Consider the following 24,103-nt stretch of genomic DNA (forward strand, 5'->3'; position numbering starts at 1 on the left):
CAAGCCTAGAACTCCTCTTTGCTTTGGAACTGTGAGCAGGGCCCCTGCTCCCTTGTGACCTACTCCTAGCACTCCTTTATGTCCTGGAATGTTTACCCAGAACTGTGTATGGGCAATAGAGTTGTCAATCAGCACCAGCTGCACTCCATGCCAGCAAAGGATTCCCTGTAATCTCTTTTTGACCAGTTGTTCAACCTGTTACTGTATTTGGGCTGAGAGATTCCCTGTTGTTGCTGCCACTGCATGTGAGATCTCAGGACAAGTCTCCACCCTAGTGTCACAGACTTCTCCTGCCAACCTCCAATGTTAGGCCAGAAAAATGTCTCATCCTAATCTATCATTGTCTCTGCCATTCCAAAATTTTATTTAAGGAATTATTTCAAAGTTGTTTGGAGGGGAATGTTGGAAAAGATCATCTGGGTGACTACCCCCAATCAGTCACCTTGGCTCCACCCGTGCCATCAGTCTAAGAAATACTTTAAAAGCTCAGATTCTAAAAAGAGCCACACTGATATTTTCCAAGTACAGCAAAAGTTAACCTAGAAAGGAGATTATCACCAAAAGAAAGACAAGGTTAGAAATTCTAGGGAGCAAAGCAACACATGAGAACAGTAGGGATCTCCTTCAGAAGCTAGACAGAAAGAAATTTAATTGGTTCACATAGGTCAGGAATTCTTCCATGGCTTTGGAAATCCTTTGAAATAGATTTAAAAGCAGCATTTGACAAAGAATGTATACCTTATGAACAATTTTCAAAGTACCTGTTGCTTCTCTAAAAATAGTAGGTAAGAAATGAAAATTCTAAGTACATTGTTAAGCTACCATTGGACTTTCTTCAGACTATTTAGTACTATGTAGAACAGAACCATTTGTAAGAAGTCTCACTATTCCTAGTACAATGGAAAGAACACTGACTCTTGAATCAGATGACTTAGGTTTAAATTCTGTCTCTGAAGCATAATACCTATGTCACCTAGTATAAGTCACTTAACTTTGCTGGGCCTCAGTTTCCTTATCTGTAAAATAAGACACTTAGACTAGATGGTCTTTGAGGAGTCTCCTAGTTATAACTTTATGATCCTTATTGACTAAAATAATGGCAATCACTTTCTCAGGAATGTCCATTGGGACAACTGCTTTGGTCTAGTCTGGGGAGTGAAATCTGTTTCCACTATGGAGCAGGGATGATTTCTGATAGAGAAACAACTCCCTCCCCACCCTGCATTCTTCTTTTGCTGCTTCCTTATTTGATTTGAAGAAAATTTTCTGAATATAAGGCATCCATATGCATGTGGATTTTTGTGCCCACATATGAATGCAGTCCTACACAATAAAGATAATGCCTTACTTGTCAATTGTATAGACCAAACAAATACTGCCCATTGTCTGTACAGACAAGGTTACCTGACTCTAGCCAGGATAAATTGCAGTGATTGAGGATACTACACAGTCAATCTGTTTCATTTCCTCCAGGAAATGTAATGAGGATTGGCAAGCTAAGTGAATTTTTTTTTTCCATTTCCAGCTTCTATGATTCTCTGATAAAACTATAGTATTTACTTAAACACTTCTCACAGCAACAAGTGACACCTAGAGACATGTTTTGCCTTTGTCTAAATCCCTAAGAAAGTAACAGGCTAAAGACATTCTATTCTAAAGGCTAAACTATTCACATCATGCTAGACACAAATGCAAACTGTATTAGATCATCATGGATGGTCATTTCTACCTCATTTTACAGCTAAAGTTTATTACAATAAAGCAGTTTACTGATCATTTAAATCAATAATAAAAGTAATAATTGTTCAGTCCTACAGAAACACTATGATGGAACATTAGAATGGATCGGGAAGGGAGCACCACCTTAGGAAAATGTTACATTGAGCAAGTAACTTAATGCGGACCAATAATCTTTTCCCTAGTACTTACTGTACCACTTCCCTTCAAAGTGTGTTCTAGATCCTCTTTAACTTCATTGGTTTTAGATGACAGTATACCCAAGAGAGTATAACCTCCTTGAAGGTAAGGACTACTTCTATTTTTGTCTTCTTATTCTTAGCACCTAGCTAATGCCTAGTAGCTACCTTTGGAAAGCTTGTTGAACCAAACTGAATTGAATTAAATTACCTATATTGTTCTCCATTTCCCATACCTGCTGCTGGAATTGGAATTTCTAGTGAACTTTTGCTTGATCTAGCTCAGCTTCTGATTCTACTTTAAAGTACTCCCTTTTTCCACAACATGGGGTCTTCCTTATTCATTTTTAGCTGTGTGAAAAGAGACAGATATGTGACAATTTCAACTACACCTCCCCCATTTTAGTTTGACCTTGGATTTAATTGGTGTATTGCATTCCTGATATAGAAATTACATCCCCCAGTATAGATCAGTAAAAAGTTTTAAGTACCTGAGACACTGAGAGGTTAAGTGACATGATCATGATAACACAATCAGTAGGTATCAGAGGCAGATCTCATGCATGACCAGGTATGTCACCAAGGGAGGACTTTAATCAGTGATCAATAGCATTTATTAAGCTTTTACCATGTGCCAGACACTTCTCTAATTAAATTGTCCCTTTCCTCATACTATTCAATAAAAGGGACCTTGACAACAGAATATGTCTAGACAATGCTTTCACAGAACAATTCCTGAATATGCTGCCTGTTGTGTGGCCAACAATAATAATGACTAGCATTTATGTACATTTGTAAATCACTCTATAGAATATCACATTTGAATCATACCACAGTTCAATGAGGTGCAGGTGTTACCCTCATATTATAGATAAAATAATTGAGGCTCAGATGAGACTTGCCCATGACAGAGGTGTCAATTGAACACAGGTTCACCCCGAGTAATGTATTCTAACCATCATGCTATTAATTTATTCTAACATTAATTAGTTGATTATTAGTAACTTGTAAACTAATCATTCTAACATCAATTAATATATTCTACCCACTGTGTTCCTGATATAATAATGGCCATCTTCTGCAGTAAAAATGCCATATATTTCCCCTAAAAGGAAATTCTTTTGTTTTAAAACTTCTGTTAATTGGCTTAGGAACACTTGAATTTCTTAGGCAATTAGTCCACTGTCACCAACTCTCCAACAGTTCAAGACATGGATCACTCTGAGACCATAAGCAAGTCAGAATGAAGAGATAGGTCAGGAAACTCTTAACATCAAAACTTCCAGGGAATGAGGCACATTACTATCTGGGATCTGTAGTGGCACACAGCTAAGGCAATGATATTTCTTATTACTCATTCAGAGCTATAAGTAAAGTATAGAATCATAAGCCCTTCATAAAAGTTCCCAGTGCTGTCTATATGAAAACATAAAGGTCAAAAGGACCACTCAATTTAAAGCTGAGCAGGGCTTGCACATTTATCCTTAGAAAAAGAGACACACAAGTGGCCTGTGATCAGCACGAACTATGAAGAGCTGATTTTAGATATATTGGGAAAACTGCTTCACTCTTGTAATAGCTGCAAGACTTTTTTCTGTTATCAAAAATTGTGTTCAGTCCTGTTCTATGGGTAACATCGTTCTTAAGAATTCATTCTCATTACATCACCTGGCAACTGAGGAATAAATGCAGCCCTGATCATAAGGTAGCTTGCCACTAAAAACAATGGTGTGTGTGTTCCTTATAATGTACTCATGTTGACTCAGAAATCATTAACTCCTTGTCATTCCTAGAGGTCATCCTCTAGCTCATCAGTCATGGGCCTTAGACATCATTTTCCAACAGGCAGTAAAGTGGATTAGTAACAACTACCTTCTGGGGAGACAAAGAAAAAATGGTAAAAAAAAAAATGGGAAAATTGAAATTTTTGCTGTGGTTTAGATACACAAACTTTACCTTAGTTAAGTTGAAAATGAGTTGCATTGATGTGGTAAAATACAGAAAGCTCTGATTTCTATTTTTGTCACTCACATGCCTGATAGGTAAGTAACCTGTGAGTCACTGCTAACCCTCTGAGTTCAAATGGAAATAAATCAAACTTTGGAGACTTTTCACTTATGAATACCTTCTCTAGCTTTTATTTGCTTTCCAAGAGAAGAGACCTAAAGAAAGTTTATATTTGACTCATCTTTCATGCTTACCTACATGTCCTCAATTCTCTTGCCATTACCAAAATAACAGGACATGACCTATGGAAGATGACAGAGAATAAGAGTTGAGATTGACTTTAAGGTTATAACCCTTGATGGATATAAGAATCTTGGGTCCCTCAATAAAAACAGGGAAGGTTCTAGAAGGAGTAGGTCTGGAAGAGGTTTTAAACACATTTGAGTTATCTATAGGAAGCCAAGAATGAGACATCCTGAAGACACTTGATGATGTGGGACTGGAGGTCAAAAGAGATTAAGGCTGACTATGTTGGAGTCATCTATTTAGAAATAATAATTGATCCCGTGGGATTTGATGAGGTCTCCAAAAAAAAGTGCATGTAAAGAAAGTAAAGAAGAAACAAGATAGAACATTGAGAAAACTTGGCATAATAAACTTTTAGAAATAGGTATTTACTGTGCTCTATCAATAGGGTTGGTACAAAAACTTCCAAAATACCTTCTTACTAGTATGATTAGACATACAGACTTGGTGGGCAAGAAACAAATAATAATCAAACAAGGAGGCTGAGGGTTGTCCAGTATGTAGGAGGAGAAGTAGGAGACAGGGCAACAATGCCGAAGCCAAGGAGAGATGGGGTATCAATAAGCTCCTATATCAAAAGTTTCTGAGATATTGGAGTATGAAGACTGACAACACCATCATGTTTGGCAGTTGAATACCTTGGAGTGACAATTTCAGTCAAGTAGTGGGGTTAGAAGTTAGATTTCAAGGGGTTGAGAAATGAATGGAGATTAAAGGAAAGTAGTCAGTAAATATAGGAGATACTTTCTGCACATCTGAAAGTGGAAGAAAGGAAAGCTATAGAATAATATTTCAAGAGAATTGTACCTGGGAAGGAATTAGGAGTATTTTACCTAAAGAGAAGATGGGGCTGAAGTGAGAAGGGGTGATGTCACAATAGCTGTCTTCAAATATTTGAAGGGACATCATATTTGAGATGGATTAGATTTATGTCTAATGTCTAAGGGCAATGAGTAGAAGTTGGTAAAAAGAAGATTTTGTCTCTGTGTAAGGAAGGATATATTATCAATAAAAGTTATCCAAACATGGAATGGGCTGCCTCAGGAAGCAGGTGATTTCCCATCCCTGGAAATATTTCAAGCAGGAACTTTGGCCTGGATTATCTCTAAGGTCTCTTCCATCCTGTAATCTGAGAGCCTGTGATCTCAAGCATGATTCTCATCAGGTATAGAATTGACTGGGTCACCTCTAAGGTTACTTACAGCTATGAAATTCTGTGATTCCCTGATGCTGGGCAATAGTAACAATTACACCACCTATATACATACTATAGGATTGTTCTGAGGAAGCTCTACAGATTATGAAGTGCTACATCAATATAGAAAGTGTTATGAAAATGTGAGTGATCATGTTTTTAATTATTTTAAGGAACACATTATATAGACCCACTGAGTCCCTCCTCATACATTATAAGGGGAGAGTGCACTGTGCCATATTCTCTTAAACTGATAAGCCAACCAGCAACCAGGATCAAGTAAAAAGGCATGGTAAATGAGGCCTAAGTACATGACTTTGCACTTACCTATCCTGAGTTTTTAAACTTTAAGCCAAGTTATCCCAACCATATTTTGTTGTTATTTAGTTGTTTTTTCAGTCATGTCCAATTCTTCGTGACCCCTTTTGGGTTGTTTTTGCAAAGATAGTAGAGAAGTTTGTCATTTCCTTCTCCAACTTACTTTACAAGTGAGGAACTAAAGCAAATAGGGTTAAATGACTTGCCCAGGGTCATACAGCTAGTAAGCATCTGAGACTGGATTTGAATTCAGGAAGACTCCTCTTCCTGATTCCAGGCCCAGCACTCCACTGCACCACCATGCTGCCCCATTCCAACATGAGCACACACACATACACATGCACGTGTATATGTATGTATATGTCTGTATGTATAGGTATATGAATGTGTACGTATATATATTTAATAAGTAACATAACAAGAAGCAGCCTTTTTTCATATTTCATATTCCCAAATATCTTGGTGGAAAAGCAAGTAGAAAAATAGAGATTTCTAAGTTTCATTGGACTTTCTTTCCAGTAGGCTCGACAGTCAATCATTTCATTATTTTCTCTAAGCAGGATGGTATTTATACACTCTATCAGAAGAATAGTAAAGCAGCATGTTTTCTTCACAGCATAAATTTAGCTAAATTGTTCTTCTGCTTGATGTAATACAGACTAGTCTGCCCAAGAATTCATGAGGAGTAAAATGTGGGTACTACTTAGGTATCGCATTTTGATCTTATTGTTGTTAAGGATAAAAATATAACACAAAATAAACCTTATTGTTGTTAGGAAGGAGGAAAGTTATCACAGTAAGGAACCCACAAATAGTTAAAAAAGGTGGCAGAAATTTGTGCAACTCAGATTATCCTGCTCTAGAAGAATAGGGTTCAGGCTAACTAGTTAGGAAATGTGTATTATTTTCTAGAATGATGCATTGCAAAATCCTTTCTTTCATTTGGTTTAGATTTCCACAAAGATAACTACACTATTCTACAATTATATTTTATCTTTTTATTTCAGTTCTTCACTTTTCTCGTTTCCTTTTCTTTAAAATATCATATAAGATAAGTAATCCTTTTCTGATATCTCTATGATGCATTAAAATTTGAGGGTGAAAAGACACTGTTGTTCAGTCATTTCAGTCTTGGCCAACTCTTCATGATCCCATTTGGAGTTTTCTTGGCAAAGATACTAGAGTGGTTGTCATTTCCTTCTCCAGTTCATTTTTCAGATGAGAAACTGAGGTAAACAGGGAGAAGTGACTTGCCCAGGGTCACACAGCTATTAAATGTCTGAGGCTGGATTTGACTCACGTCCTCCTGACTCCAGCTCATTGCTCTATCCACTGGCTCTAATAGTATATTTAATTTACTATATGATATTTCATAGATCATAAAGCTACCTATTAAGTCAGCTATAGCAATACCCCTGGCACAAAGTAAGCAATTAATACTTTTTTCATTCATTCATTCAATTTCTTCGTTTTACCATGAGAAAACTAAGGCCTAAGAGGTTAAATGACTTGCTCAAGGTCACACACATGACGAATGTCAGAGGTGAGATTTAAACCTCGGTCCTCTGACTCCAGAGTCTGTGCTCTTCTCCATCTATCACAATATGTGTGCACTTGTTTGAAGGATATTATCCACTCATATGAACGAATATTTATCAAGAATCTACTCTATGTTAAGATTTGAGGATACAAAGGTGAAAATGGCATGGTCCTGCCCTCAAGAAGTTTATAATCCAATATAACAGAAAGATTACAACATGTACATAAATAGGTATGATTTAAGGGAGAAGCTGAAAAGGGAAGAGAAAAGATGTAGACAAAGTACTCTAAGAAATTTGAGGGGGAAAGCTCATTTTCCCCTAGCAGAATCAGCAGGTGAGGACACCTGAGCTGGGCCTTGAAAGAAGAGCAGGACGTGCATTCCAAGGAGAAGGGGTAGAAACATCTCTAATTTCATAAGTAATCCTAGGCTACTGCCTGAGGCACAAAGATGTTAAGTGATTTACCTAGTCAGTCTCTGTCTGTCTGTCTCTGTCTCTCTGTCCTCTCTCTCCTTCCTTGATGAGTTTGAGTTCTCTCCTCTTCCTTGATTTTCTTTCTTTTAAAAAAATTTTGAATAGATTTTTATTGATATGTTTTGATGTCACCTAGATTTCTCCCTTGCAGGGTACCATCTCTCATAATAAATACTGTTTTTAAAGGAAAAAGGAGGAGGAAAAGAAAAAGAACTACCAAAATGCATCAATACATTTTAATAAATCAGACATCATGTACAATGTTTCACTTCTGTGGACACCCCCCTACCTTTGTGCAAAGGTGTAGAAGGAGGTCTTTAAAAATATTTTGTTATGTATGGAGTCATTTTGGCCAATGCCTTCACTGAGGTATACACAGAGTAGTAAAATCTCTGGATCAAAATGTATAGACACTTTAGCCATCTTATCTGCAGAGTACCATCTTCTTTGCTTTTCTTCAAGATCAATGTTTTGCTTATATGGATATCATGTTTTCTTTTAATGTTATTGCTTTTTGCTTGTCTTCATTCAAACTATTTAGCATTTCTGTATATTTGCCATAAATTCTGCTTTTACAATTTTTATTTCTCTTTTATTATTCAGGAACATTCTGCTACGGTTCCATGTGTTCTTGAGAATCCACAGGATCCTCTGTCTCTTCAGGTATTGATTGATTTTTTTGTCTTATAATATTTATTCATAGGTGCCTGGCATCTTTTAACTGATCTGGAGACCTTATTCCTTTCTGTTATTTATATCTTCCTGGTTGACTATATTGAGAATCCTAGAGTTTTCTTTGTCCTAAGATCTTTGGTAGTTTCGGACTTTTTTTCCCTTATTTTTCCTATTGTTTACTTTCTGATTTATTCCCTTTCCCTTATTATTTATCTGGGAGTTTGGGGTGGGCTAGACCTCAAAGTTCTCAGCCTTCTCCAATGCTGTGCAATTCATGTTTTACTAGTTTCAGTCTCTGCCCCCAAGTGATTTCTGCAGAGCCAGAACTGGTCCCAGGTAGATGCTGGGCTCATTCTTTTAGGTTTAGTAGAGTACTACACAGCCACAAATATTTGTCCTGCCCAGTTTCTCTCTGACTGAGCTCTAGAGCTCTCCTAGCTAGAGACAGCTTTTTCCTTTTCCCTTTTTGGCTTGGTTGGTTGGTTGTTTTCCAACACTGGGGGAAGAGAGTTCAAGCCTGGTGATCTACTACTGTAGCCTTGTCCACCTGGTGTGTGGTGAGAGAAGGGTGCTAAGTTATCAAGTTAGGGCTTAGGTTACCCTTCTCTGCAGTTAGTTTCTTGAATTTTTATTTTGCTAGGGGTTCTTGGTATCCTAGACTATGGAGACAGCTGAAATTGCTTTGTCTTACTTACTTTGGAGAGGTTTGAGAGGTCATGAGGATCGGAGAAAATGCCTACTCTTCTATCCTGTTGGTCAAATGACCAAGAAGTCTCTTTCTTGCTTTTCAAAGCATGTAGCAATATTACAAAAACACACAAAATATTGAGAAAAGTCAATTTGACTACTGCTATAGTCATTTACGTGTGTTCAGTCAATGTTTAGTATCATCTCCAAGAATTTGCCCATTTCAGCATCATACTCTTCCCTGAGTCCAACAAATGGCAAAATAACATTAGTGGTCCCAAATATATTCCGACTCGAGAAACATCTATTTATTTATTTCATGGCTTCATAGGCACATAGAAGGTAATAGCAACTAATGTCATGTCCTACTACTTCTGCATCATCATCACCATCACCTTCATTATAACTCATATTTTTGAGCTCTCCCCAGGACAATCCTATGTGAGCAAGTACCCCAGTATTGATGAAGAAACTAAGGCTCTGATAGGCTCTTACTTGCTCATGACTACACAGTTAGAAATATTTTGAAGTGAGATTATAACCTAGGGCTCCTGACTCCTCTTTCCACTATATCTAGTTAACTCATCATCACTTATAAAGAATTATCCTGATGACTTAATCCTTTCAACGCAGATTCTCTCTATGAGGTCCCACTGCTCTGATTGGTGAGCACCTCATGTGGCTCACAATTTCAGGATGGTCAAAGTTATGTTATATGTTTCTTTTCAATCACCTTCTCACCTATTATTTGGCTGTAATCCACTTGTCCTACTTCCTCTGCTTTCCAATTCTCTCGTAATCAAATGAATACCATAACTCCCAGAAAGGCTAGTATTAAACTTCTCTCCTTTATCTCCATTCACCTTCCCTGAAACTTTTCAAACCAAAGGAATTCTACCTAGCTACTACTTATCTATGTGTATGTATTTTCTTATCCTATTAGCATGTAAGTTCATTGAGGGAAGTCTATCCAAAGTGTTAGGCAATAGTAAGCAAGTAATAAATATGTTTTCAGTCATTCATCCACTGATTGATAGTTACAAAATATCCTCTATACATGTTTTTGCAACAAAGTGAAGTCAAGTAAATAGATGCTAAGCTTCTTTCAACAAGTGTTGGTTCTGCAGCATGCTCACCAGGTTAAAGTGTCCAAGAGAAAGTGACCTAGGACTGGGTTTTTTTTTTTTCCCCAAGGAAAAAGAACATGAAGACAAGAAGGGTATTAGCATGAATCCAGATTACAAGGTTTAGTTAAGGATCATCAGGATCAATTAGTGAATGTATGTGATGTAAGGAGATATGATCAAAACAAAGTGTGAACCAGAGCTGACATAGAATGAGAAAGTAATCAAAATTAGGAGTCAGTCAGGCTATCCAGTACAGCCAGAGGGATATAGTTTGAATTGAAGCACTACAACTGCATTTCCCTGGGCTTCTGGACTTTTTGCTTGCCTTTCAAATCTACAGAAAGCTCTCTTTGGTCTAGATGGGAGGATCAAATTTGATCTGAGCACTTTGATATATTCTACTTTATTTCCTTTCCCACTGTTATGATTAAAGAATTGTTACAGTTATTCTCACACTTTTGCATATGACATTAATTAAAAGGCAGCAGTGACACAGGAACTAGGACCATGCTTTTCTAGTGATATGGGGGGCTAAGAAATCTGACAAATCCATCCTGAACTCTCAATGTAATTAATTCAGTGGTACCACCCTAAGATCAGGGAGTAGAACTATGGAGAGAACAACTAGTTATTTAAAAGCCAGAGAGACCCTGAAGTTGCCCTAGAGCACCCTCAGCTAAGTGATAGAATCCATCATCACTGAACTGAGCACTCAATTGAATGACCTTATTACTGAACTTGACCAGACTTGGTCAGAGCTTCCCAACATCGCCTTGAGTTAGACAAGTCAAGTTTTCTGATGCTCATTTTGTGGGTAAGTAGTATGAAACTACAATGGTAATTCAACTAGTAAATAGCAATCTGGGATTCAATTCTTGCTCTCCTAATTTCAAGTCCAGTGCTTTTTTAGTTTTTGTTGGCATTTCTTTTTTTTTTCCTGCACTATATTGGGTTGATACTAAAATAGTTATCAAAAAGTTTCTCTAGAAAGCCTCAGCCTAGAGAATGAAGAAACTAAAAAATAATGGAGAAACACTTGCACAAGTTAGGCTGCATCCTTCATGTACGTCACTCTATCAGATCAGGTTTTTCATAGACAGTTTGGAAACCTGCGACATTGTCTGGTCAGTGACTGAGACTCTCTATATCTATCAATATAGATAATGGATGATAATAAGAGTTTTTTGTTTTGTTTTGTTTTTTTATTGAAAGTCTAAGCTACTTATCTTTGGTGGCCTAGTCTGGTAAGTAGTACACTGACTTCATGCATTTATATCTCTTTATCCTAAACTTCTTATATTCTCTGTAGCTTTTTCTTTCCCTAGTATTCTTTCCATATCATTAAAAAAAGAAGTTTTTTGTTCTCTAATACCTCCTTAGTCTGGAACTCAAAAAGTCTACCTGGCATGTGCTTGCATGTTGAGGAAATACACAATAGAATATGGACTTAAGAATTTTTTTAATTCATGCTGCATAACTGTATACTCATTAAAAATCAGACTGTAATTCATACTAATCAAATCTACACCTTAATGATTAAAAACAAAATGCTCCTTAAATGACAAGGTGAAAAAATAAAACCACACTGTCCTCTCTTGCTAAAATTTTATTTTATGCTTCTCAAGATAAAAATATAGTTCTAGTGTGCTGAAAGTTGCAAAAACTCAACAATTTAATTTAGAAAATATCTAGTTAAGTAGTTAACTGTTGTAGTAAATATTTCCCTTCTCTGATATAGTCAGCCCTTCAAATCAGTCAAATGAATAACCTTGCCAAAATTTTATTTTAAAATTATTTTAATTTTTACCAAAACCCTGACCCTACTGACATCTAGGTACACTCAGGGATCCTGGATCCTTTTTCTCTTTAATTTTGCAAAGAAGGAAAAATTCTTACTTCCGATCCTTGAAAATGGAGGTAAGGAGGAGGGAAAGAGAGTAGGCAAAAATGGCGGGAGGAGGTAGTATATGATTTATTGACTGAGAATTTCTTTCTGCATAGCAACATCTCCATCTGGTGGAGTTTTTAAGATATTGCTATCTAAGACTTAAAGGCAGGTAAGCCCAATGTTGTTCTTTCACAACTAACAAAAATGAATCACAAAGTTCTAGAAAAGATAATATCAAGATTTTTTAATTAACATCTTTATTATATTCAGGACTATTGAAGAGGGTGAAACAAATGGAAGAACCTAAATAGAAATATAGTAACAGATTTCACATATAGATATATGTATGTATATGTATATATGTGTGTGTAATGTAGGTATATGTGTGTGTGTGTGTGTATATATATATATCTATATATGTGTGTATGTATATTAACAGTAAATGTATTTCTATTTCCTGGAATTAGACATTTATTAGTGCTATGTTTTCCTTTTTTTCTTAATCACACTTTTAATGCAAATAACATAAGAATAAATGCTGAAACACTGCCAAAATACTAATTCCCTCAACACCAACCAGGGAAAATTATATTTATATAAAATTTAATGTAAAAATTTTACTAACTGTAGTGTCATCTACTTTTTAATGGAACCTGGTTTGAAATACCCTATTAAGCAAAGAGAAAGAATCTACTACAAATCAAATTGTACAAGGAGAAAACATCATATACAGTTTACTAACCTGGTAAGATTAAGAACCTCTTAGCATATTGATGGAAACTGCTGAGGTCGACAATGCAAAGGAGTCATAGGCTAATCCTTGAGAAGATCAACTGGCAAATGTTTGCTGAAGGTGGCCCTATGCCAGCAGCAAGTCTTTAAAGTACAAATGCTAGCAGAAGAGAGAGGAGTGTTGCAAAAAGCTCAACTGCAGGACAAATATAAACTTAAATTACAAATCAGTAATGTGGATGGGCCTAACAGCTTTATGTCGAATGTAACGAACTTGATCAACTTGGCCAACCCAGTGTCAACCCAGTGTTATGAGGCACAATCCAGAAGAATCCATATCATCAATTGATCATTTCAATCTATGTTAGACCCTTCACATAAATTACAAAGTTTTAGAGATCCATTGGACCTCAGAGATCATCTAATTCAATCCGTTCACTTCACAGATAATGAAACTGAATCCCAGAGAGGGGAGGCGAATTGTCTAAGTCACATAGTGAGTGTGTGGTACAGCAAGAACTCAAACATGGTATCTCTGGCATCTTTTTAACCTGGAGTTAATCAAGTAACAACCATTTATGAAGCAGTCGCAATGCGCCAGACACTCTGCAGAGCCCTGGGGATACAAATACACTGAATGAAACATTCCTCTTCATAAGGAGTTGACATTCTAAAGTGGGAGGCAGTGTTCGCAGCTGCCCCTGCCCTAGCTCCCCAGGGCTAGGGCCATCTCCCACTCTCCCAGCCCAAGTCAAAAGAGAAGGGGGGGTTATAAGGAGACATTTTCAGTAACAAGGCTCCCACCAGGCAATATGGTGGTAAATCCATTGGTGGTAAAGCTCCCAGGAAACAGCTCGCCACAAAAGTCATTTGAAAGAGTGCGCCCTCTACTGGAGGGCGATGAAAAACCTTATCGCTACAGGCCGGGTACTGGGGCTCTCCATGAAATCAGACCGCAGAAGTTCACCGAGCTTCTGATTCGTAAACTTCCCTTCCAGCTTCTGATGCATGAAATTGCTCTGGACTTCAAAACAGATCTGTGCTTCCAGAGTGTAGCAATTGATGCTTTGCAGGAAGCAAGAGAAGCCTCTCTGGGTGGCTTTGTTGGCCTGTTTGAGGACACCAACCTGTGTGCTATCCATGCCAAACGTGTCACAATCATGCCAAAAGATATCTAGCTAGCACGCGGCATAGGTGGAGAATGTGCTTAAACTCCACTATGATGAGAACATTCTTTATTCTCAAAACAGAAGAAAAAAAAACAACTCTTCTTCCTGTTATCAGTAGTTCTGAATTAGATATTTTTTCCCACGGGGTCAAAAGGTACCTAAGTATATGATTGCGAATGGAAAAATAGGGGACAGAGTCAAGTATTGGAGAGTTTTTTTTTTCCATTTTCATTTGTGTGTGAATTTTAAATATAAATGCAAGGACATAACGCATGAATGCCATCAAAAAATGTTTCCGTGAACAAGTTTCAATGATTTAACTTTATGACAATTATAAATAAACCTGTTAAATTTTTCTGGAAAAAAATTGTGTGAGGCAACAGAAACATATATACAGACACATATCACATATATATATATCATATGCTTTTTAAAAAAAATTGTGTCAGTATTACTTAAAAATCATTTACTATTAAACTGTCTTTGGTGCAAGAATAGGATGCATGGAATACTGGTAAATATTCCTTAAAATTGAATACTGACAATATACTTGCCCTGAGAATTCTAGGCTCAGGGCTCACAATTCCAGGGAGATAAATGAGTATCCATATGCCATTGGTGAATACATTGGTGCTCTGTTTACCTTTTAAGCAGTATAAAGAACAGAATTATACCATGCAACCAATACGGGATGAAAGGTTATAAATCAATTTTTGGACTGAAAAAAACAGGGTGCAACGATTACACCGTGGTGATGATTATGTGGTGAAATATAGTAAATAACACAAAGTAATTAAATATAAGGTGGCATGGGGAGAGAGTGCATTAGCAGAAGGTGATAAATAAAAAACTTTCATGTAGAAGGTGGTGCTTGAGTTGAATCTTGAATGAAAACAAAGCATCTTGGGGGCTGAGGTAAGGAGGGATTATAGTGTAGATATGGTGGGAGGGGAGGTTGTGGGGGATGAGCAACTGATGAATGCAAAGCAATGAAGATGGGACACAGAACATCAAGTTTGAGGAACAAACAGCCAGCTAGAGTATAGGCAGGGAAGAGATGTTCAATGAACCTGGAAAGGTAGGTTAGGTGCCGGGTTGTGAAGGACTTGGAAAGCTAAACCGAAGAGGTAATAAAAGCAATAGGGAGTCACTGAAATTGATTGAATTGGGGAAGAAGAGGTGTACTTAAACACAATTGTTTTGGTGGCAGTTTGTAGGAAAGACTTGAGTATGAGAGATGACACGGAGTTTTTTTTTTCAACTAGAAGTTTTTGCAATAAGAAAGGTGAGATTGATGAGGATCTGAACCAAGGTAGTAACTATGTGAGTAGAGAGAAGTAGTGAATGGGGAAAATTTTGGAGAAGTAGAAACGATCTTCCCAGAGTTCTTTCCAATATGCCATTGTACTGCCTTTTCCTAGTTTCAAATAGGTTCTGTGACAACCTCATATTCTCTTTATTATGTGATTTTTTTTACTGAGCTCAAGAGGCTTTGGAGAAAACCTGGGAAAGGGTAGATAAGGGAGGCAATATTCAACTAGAAAAAAAATGCTGATTCCAACTGTAGGTAGTCTACCTTCAGATAAATGTCATGGTACTTATAAGACAACATGTTCAAAACTGAGCTCAGTGCTTTCTTTCCCCCCCACCCCAAATGTGACCCTGTTCCTGACTCCTTTCTTCTATCTCTGGCAAAGTTGTTTTTTTTTTTTTCACGTGGACTTAAAATCTCGGTTGCATCTGGTACTTCTCTGTTCCTAACTCCACATCTAATAAGGTGATAAGTTCTACCAGTTAATTATGGGGGCACTACCCACCATGGTATATTGCAAAATGTTGAACTGGGAGTCAGAAGATCTGAGTTCAAACTCTGACTCTGACTCTTACCTAGCGATCTTAGGGAAATCTCCTGATCTCCTTAAAACTCAAATTATTCATCATTAAAATTAGGATAATAATGCATCTACCAGGTATGAAGATAAATACCTGTATTTCTAGCTACCAGAATGTCTGATGCTGGTCAGTCACTTGAGTCTGGGAGTTATGAACTGCATTGGCCTATGCTGATTGAATGTTCATAGTAACTGTGGCATCACTATGGTGAGCCTCTGGGAGTATGGAACCACCGGGTTAGCTAAGAAAGGGGAAAAGCAAAACAGGTTAAAAACAGAATAGGGTCAAAGCTCTCATGCTGATCAGTAATGGGATCTGACTTGTGAATAGCCCCCGCTCTTCCACCCAGAGTGAGATGGAGAGAACCAATCTTTAAAAATAAATAAGTAAATGTGTGTGTCTGTGTGTGTATTTAAAAAATAATAATGCTTACTTTGACCTTCTTTGTTATGGGGCAAAGCAAATGTTATTTGTAAAGCATTCTTTGTTATGTTGTTGAAAGAAACAAGCTTTGTACTCCTCAACTCACTATATAAATGCAAGCTGTTATTATTCTGCCAATGAATTTGGAGTCAGAATATCTGGTTTTGAATCCCAGTTCTGCTGCTTAACACCATTATGGCAATTCACTTAACCTCTCTGGGCCTCAGTTTCCTCACATGTAAAATTAGTGATGGGGGGAGCTCCAACTCTAAATCTATGACTTCTTGCAACTCTCCATTCCCCATTCTCATCCCCAGCCCCAACACCCTCCTGCCCCCTACCCCACACACACACACACACACACACACACACACACACACACTCACATACTATGCTAAGGGCCTGATTACCTTTCCTGTCATGATTCTAATAGTTTTATAACTGACTTCTCTGCCTTCAGTCTCTCAACATGCCTCAAACCATCTTAACCATCACTGCCGGGTAATTTTCCTAAACTAAAGGTTGTAGAATGTATAGTTTTGTTTTTGTTTTTTTTAAGACAGAGTCAATCAGCAAGTATTAACTGAAGTGGTTAAGAGAACTTGAGATTCTAGTGTGTGGTTTTAGTGTTCTCTCTAACAACAGACAGTATCACTTACAGTTTCTGACTTAAAACTGGCAACTGATAGAGTAAATTAAAATTGAAGAGAAATGGGTTGCTATACATACATGCAAATATGCAGTAAAACAGGATATTTATCCCTTTTCAACATACTAGTTTCTTTTTCTTTTACTACTTTGTGGGCACTTAAACATGGAGCAGAAGAGATTCTTACTTTACTTCCATCATAGTTTGAGTCCCATGTATCTCCAGTGCCTGGGAGCAGATTTGGATCCTGTACAACTCTACCATCAGGGCACAATCTCTGGTGGATTTCTCCAAACCAGAAAGGTTTTGAGAGTAAGCCTGATGACTATTGTTTATTGTCCAAGGACAAGTCTAGTTGCATTTGGAGAAACTTACCACTAGAATGTGTGCCATCAATTTGTGCCCTCTTCAGTCACAGCAATGAAGATGCTAAACACTATACTAAGGACTAAGGCTACAAAGAAAAGCAAAAGACAATCCCTGCTTTCAAGGAACTCAGGGTCTAACATGGAAGACAATGCAAGCAACTATGTACAAATAAATCTCAGGATAATAAAGGATAAGTCAGAAATATTCAACAGAGGAAAGTTATTAGAAACAAGGGTCTTCACAACAGAGTGGGTATGGAGGATGAGAGACAGTAAGAAGTTGATAATGACAACCAAATTGTGAGCCCTGGGTAACTGCAAAGATGATGGTACCCTCAAGTTCAATTAGGAAATTTGAAACAGGAGAGGTTTTAGAAGGGAAAGGTAAGGAGTTCAGTTTGGGACATGTTGAGTTTAAGATGTCAACGGACATCCAATTCAAGATGTCCAATAGGCAGTTGGAGATTCAAGTTTGGAGATCAGCAGAGAGGTCGAGGCTAGATAAGTAGATTTGAGCATCATGAGTTTATAGATGATAATTGAACCCACAAGAGCTGATGAGACACTCAACTAAAATAATATAGAGGAAGAAGAGAATGAAGCCCAGGACAGGATCCTGGCAGATGTCCATGATTAGTGGGCATGGCCTAGATGAAAATCCAGTGAAGGAGACTGAGAAGGAATCATCAGATAGGTGGGAAGAGAACCAGGAGAGAGAAATATCACAAAAATCTAGAAAGAAAAGAATATCAAAGAGACAAAAATGACCAACAGTGTCAAAGGCTGTAGAAAGGTTAAGAAGGATGAGGATTAAGAAGAGGCCATTGTATTTTGCAGTTAAGAAGTCATTGGTAACTTTGGAGAGAACAGTTTGAGTCAAATGATGAGGTTAGAAGCCAGACTACAAAGCATTAAGAAGATAGAGTAAAAAGAAGGTGGAAAGGGAGGCCAGGGAGGCTGTGCCATCAGGAGGAAGTCAAGTTTCAGTAATAGCTAGTAGTTGGAAGGAGTAGTAGAGGAAAAGATTTAGGATGTTGAGAAGTGTGTTGCTGTAAGACAGGTAAAAACACAGAAGGCACTGAAGTCTTTGGGCTCCAGCTTCTAACAGATTCACTCTTGATCAGGTCAGACAGGAAGACGGCTTCAGAGGGGTTAAATAAGCTTATTTTTTGCTAGTCTAGTCTTCTCAAGAGGGTTGTTGATAATGGGAGCACCAATTCCTACAGCATTCCCTAACACTCTTCTCGCAAGGGCAGACAAGAATGGTTAGCAGTTACAACTCCTTAGCGGTCCCCTAAGCCTCAATGGGGGCTGGTTGAGGCAAACACAGATTCCCCCAAAGCCTTGATGGGGGCCAGTCAAGGCAAGCACAAATGCACATCTCTCATGTATATTCTTATTCCCCACTTACTGACCAGTGCCCACTTGTTTTATAGGGCAACAGACAAAGAAGGCTATTACCAGCAATAGCCTCACAATTCTATATTATTTTATCCCTATATCTCACTGTGCAAGCATGGTGGAGATATTTATAAACCATGACCATGAGAAATATTATCTAACACCTGCAGATTAGAAACTGATATGGCCATGGAGCCTAGCTACTAAACTATAAGAAAGAATAACAAAAATCCACCTCACACACACTAAAATCCACCTTATTTACAGTTGACTATGGAACAGGCATTCCATAGGGTACAGAGGGAGGGATGGGTAGGCTCTAGAGCAAGATCTTCGTGGGGTTGGGTTGAGGAGAACAGAAATAAGACTTAGGACAAAGGTCAGGTGGAGAATGGAGTTTGAATGATGACACCTGAGGGCTCAGAATCAGTGGGATGGTGAGGGCATGATCAGAGGAGTGTGTTAGTCATTGATTGAGGAGTGAGTTCAGATAGGTGGAAATTAATGAGGCTTAAGCTTAATACATGGAAGAACTTTCTAACATATATAAGATAATGTTCAACAGACTTTTTTTTTTAATTTGGGGAACTTTTTCATTGGAAATATTCAAGCAGATACTGGACAATCATCTCTAAAGGATATTATTAAGGGTATTACTTTATGGGTGGTAGGTTAGACCATATGGCTTCAAAATTCCTGTAAAATTATGAGCCACTTTAAAGCAATGGTTCTCTGTACTGGAGAAGTATGAATAGTATCCGACTTCAATGAATAAATACTAACTTGTTTTCTAGATTTATAAAGTGAGAATTAAATAGCAATTTCAGAAATCAAGGCATTATAAAGTTGATTTGCTACACTACAGAAAACAATGTGAAATTACCCTTTCATTTTTCAGGACTTTATCTTTGAAAGGAAAATTATTTTAACAAAATGTTCCAGCACAACTTGCTCATACTTTCAATACCTCATCAAATAAGCCAAAGGTATTTATTGAAGTTCAATATATTGTCATTGTGCAGGCAGATTACAAACCATGTTAATCTTTATTAAAAAAGAAAAAGATTGTTCAGCATAGGAAAAGATTACTGCTATTGCAAAGTATTTCTCCCATTAATTGCATAATTAGTCTCAAACCTCAAGAGGAAATATTTTCCCTCAAGCTATGCATCAGCCTATGGCTTTCATTATTTCAATAGACATGTTGAACTCACATTGTACTTGCCCTAACACTGGAGCTGAAGTAGAAATAATCATATGATACGTCAGTAGGTAAACATAACATGACTTCTTCCTTTTACAAGGCAACCTCCAACAGCCTATTGTACTACTTAACTTTAAACATATACACCTGATTATTTTTTTTTTATGAAGTGGAATCAAGATATATATTTAAAAAACTTCTGGCTAGGACACTCTTGTAGCTTCATAACCTTTAATATGGGAAGAATCTATTTCTTAAAACTGGAAAAGATTAATTAAAAATGGCAACTTCTTCAGGTTAGTAGGGAGCCTATGTTGTGTTGTGTTGGGGAGAGAGCCCTGGCCTTGGCATCAGAAGGATTAGAGGTTCAGCCCTGTCACTTATCAATAGTGTGACTTTGGACAAGTCACTCATTTGAATCTCAGATTCCTTATCTAGAAAAGGAGGCATAGTGATTTTTGCATCATTCACCCTGGTTCTGTCATGAAAAAATTCATTTGCTTTGTAATCATAAAACACTGTGTATAGCCTCATAGGCTTCCTCCTAAATGGATATTAAGTTCATATAAGTTTGTATGACAGACACTAATATAGAAGTAACATTTTTCAACAATATTTTGAACATTTGTATCCAAGGAGGAATAAGACAGGCAGGTACATGTTCCCCAATGGTGTTCATCATTAGTCCAATCAATCAACATGCATTTCATTAGGCTATTATTATATTCCAATCACTGTACTAGGTACTTTGGATACAAAGACAAATGAAATAATCTCTGCCTCAAAGAGCTTAGGTTCATTAAGGATATGCTGCCTGGTGTCCAACTAGAAGAGAAATGTCCTATAAATTAAGGTTTATAAATGAGATTCTACCAGTATCCTAATTTGTAGATGATTGTATTAAGCAAAGTAAGCTCCTTGTGAGAAGGAATCACTTCTTTGTATGCATGTGCTTCAGCATCTAGCATAGTGTTAACATAAAGTAGGTGCTTAATACATGTTTTCAATCTTTGGAACACTTTGAGGCCTCCTCAAAGAGATCCATGAACACTCAGAGATTAGCCTAGCCAACTATCATGAAAAGACAGTGTAGATCAATAGCTTTTTATCAATATATAAAGCATATTTAAGGTTTAAAATGTGTTTTACATATGCCATCTAATTTGATACTCACAACAACCCTATAAAGTAGGTTTTACCTCATAGGTTTTATTATTATCCCTATTTTACAGATTAGATAACTGAGGCAAAGAGAAGTTAATTGACTTGCCCAGCATTCTAAAGCTAGTAAGTGCTGAGTCTGGATTCCATTTCAGGTCTTCTTGACTTTAAGGCTGACACTTTATCCACTACCCCAACTCACTGCTTCATATTGTCCAGATATTCAGTTGGATGGGCAATTGATTTAGCAAGTCCACCAGGATGAGTGTCTTAGACATTAAAAATGAAAAATGAGCTGAAATGAATAGAAGGAGGAAACTTAGCTGGATCACATCTAGGAAACTGTGTAGTACTTTAAGGATTCTCAATTGAACCAATATTCTGGTTATACTAAACAGCTATGAATCATGGGACACAATGATCACAGAAGAATCAAAATTGTAAGTGATTCAAATGTAAATGGAAATATGCATATAGAGTATGTGTTGGCTTCAGCTATATTACCAACAATGGCTTAACAGGATCCTAAATATAGAGGTGGTAGGGATATCAGAAACCATCTCATCCTGTCTACCCTCCTTGGGACCTCCACATACACATTTTGAAAATGAGGAAATTAGGGACCAGTGGTGGGGCAGGGGCATGGAGGAGGGAGTTAAATGACTATCCAAGAACACAGAGGAACTAAATGTCAGAGGCAGAATTGGAATCTAGGTCCTCTTTCTTCAGAGCCAATGTTTTCTCCATTGTACATTTTGTGAGATCATGTATAAAATACATTATCAAGGATATGTGTGAAAATAATGTGGACAAATCCTGTAGGGAGAGTGAAAGATAACAGATAGACAATTCAAGTGCTTCATCTATATGTACAGAATCACAAAAGACCCAGAGTAAGATTTCCAGTGCTTTGAGGAGATCTATTATGGAGGAGACACTCTCTTATCCACAGACATGGATAAGAATAATTTGACGAGGTTTGGATAAGTTGTAATCTGCACTAATGAAGAGAATGAAATACAGCAGTGAGATTACAGATGCATTGAAATTTTGAAGTATGAGTCTCTGTTACCTGCTGAAAGGCTACTGCCTAATTGCCATCTGCCTAACTCTAAAACAATGAACCTGGGATCTCTGTATCTTACTCCCCCCCTACTAGACTGGAAACTCAATGACACAAAATGTGCATTATACAAAAATTGGATTTCGCCCAACTACCTAATAGTGTTCTGCAATACAAATGCTAAATAGCATTTTGTTGGATGATATTGTAATCAAATGTATAAGTAAATGAAAAAAAATTTTACTTTTAATTCTCTAGGACACACATGAGGGGTGCAGTCAAGACTGTGCAGTGAAGACAGCATTTTGCCAAGCTCTTCCAACACACTCCCCTCCACATCAACCTAAAAAAATGCCAAACTAAATTCTGGGAAGGAAAGACAATTTAAAGTCACGATATTTCTAGCCCAGGGGAGCTTAGGAAGACAGAAAGAGAGGTCTGAGGAAACTGGAGTGGAGATTAGTGGCTGGCTATGAACATAACACGGCAGGAGCAGCATCAGGCATGGTCTATGCCAATGGCACCAGGAGCAGCCCAGCATGCAAGGATAGTAAGAGGACTAAACATCTGGTCAAAAAGAAATTTCAGAGAACCTCTGTATTAGCACTGGGGGTAGAAACAGGTGTCTAATGGTAGCTGTTTCACCCAGGTTCCAGATCACACTTCCAGGGTAGAGAGAGGAACAGTCACACTCATGATGGAGCAGGGGCCATACCTGGGTAGGACCAGAGTGCAGACCAGGAGGGCAATGGCCACCCCTCTCTGCAGATTATAACACACTGGAACAACCAAAATTTACAACCCCATCCCACCAAGCTGTGAAAGCAGCAGGATATAAAAGACAGAAGCTCAAGCCAGTCATCTCCCACCACCTCCAAAGATGAGCAAAGCTAAACACTTATATAAGGAAGTAGGCTAGAAAAATCACCAAACAAGAAAAGAACCTGACCAGAAAAAGCTACTATGGTGAAAGGGAAGCTCAAAACACAAACACAGAAGATAATGAGCTGGAAAAATCTACAAGCAAAGCCTCAAAGAAAAATGCAGACTGGACATGAGAATAACAAGAATTCTTAGAAGAGTTCAAGAGAAATAACAAAGAAGAAAAATGATTTAAAAAAACAAATAAGAGAAGTTGAGAGACAATGGGAAAAGAAATGAGAGCCTTGATGGAAATATATGAAAAGAGAATTAGCAGGTTGGGTAAAAGAAATACTGAAAAAAATACTGAAAAATATAAATCCTTAAAAATCAGAACTGGTCAAGTAGAAGCTAATGACTAAATGACACATCCAAAATAATAATAAAATAAAGTCCAAAGACTGAAAAAGAAGAAGAAAATTTGAAATATCCTATAAGAAAAACAACTTACCTGGAAAATAGATAAAGGAAAAATAATTTAAGAATTAAACTCTCTAGGTAAAAAGTTCTTAACCTTCTGTCATTGACCACTCTGGCAGCATGAAGTCTTTGGATGTCTTCTTAGAATAATGTTTTTTAAAGGAATAAGAAAAAATACATAAAATTACAAAGGAAACAAAAAGTTATGGAAAATAAAGATGAATTTTCCCTTATCAAATCCATGGACTCCCTGAAATTTATCCATGGATGCCTTGAGGAGGGTCCCTAGGTTAAGAATCCCTGTGCTAAGCCATCTTCTGTAGTGAACATGATTTTGTTGTTTAATTTTTCACATGTCCAACCTGTTGTCAAGTCTTGTCAATTTTAACATCTCTCACATATCTCCCTTTCTGACCTCTAACACTGCCACCACCTTAGTACAGGCCTTCATCATTTCAGACCTGGACTATTGAAGTTGCCTGCTGCTTAACTCCCTTCCCAACTTTCTCTCTCCATGCTCTATCATCTGTTAATTTGATCTTCCTAAAGGACAGGTCTGACCTTGTCACCCACCTACTCAATAAACTCCAGGGACTCCCTATCACCTCTAGGATCAGAAATAAAA

At 37.4% G+C, this 24,103-nt stretch overlaps 1 protein-coding gene and 1 pseudogene across 1 annotated transcript in view; one reads left to right on the forward strand and one right to left on the reverse strand.

The window, feature by feature from the left end:
- The window catches only part of LOC114023555, a 55,533-nt pseudogene extending 41,516 nt beyond the window's left edge, over nucleotides 1-14,017 (forward strand).
- The window catches only part of KCTD8 (potassium channel tetramerization domain containing 8), a 279,270-nt gene that overhangs the window by 103,814 nt on the left and 151,353 nt on the right, over nucleotides 1-24,103 (reverse strand). The gene's annotated exons all lie outside the window — the stretch shown is intronic.

Source organism: Vombatus ursinus, unplaced genomic scaffold (assembly GCF_900497805.2).
Source record: "Vombatus ursinus unplaced genomic scaffold, bare-nosed wombat genome assembly UNPS02014818.1, whole genome shotgun sequence".
NCBI classification, from domain to species: Eukaryota; Metazoa; Chordata; class Mammalia; order Diprotodontia; family Vombatidae; genus Vombatus; species Vombatus ursinus.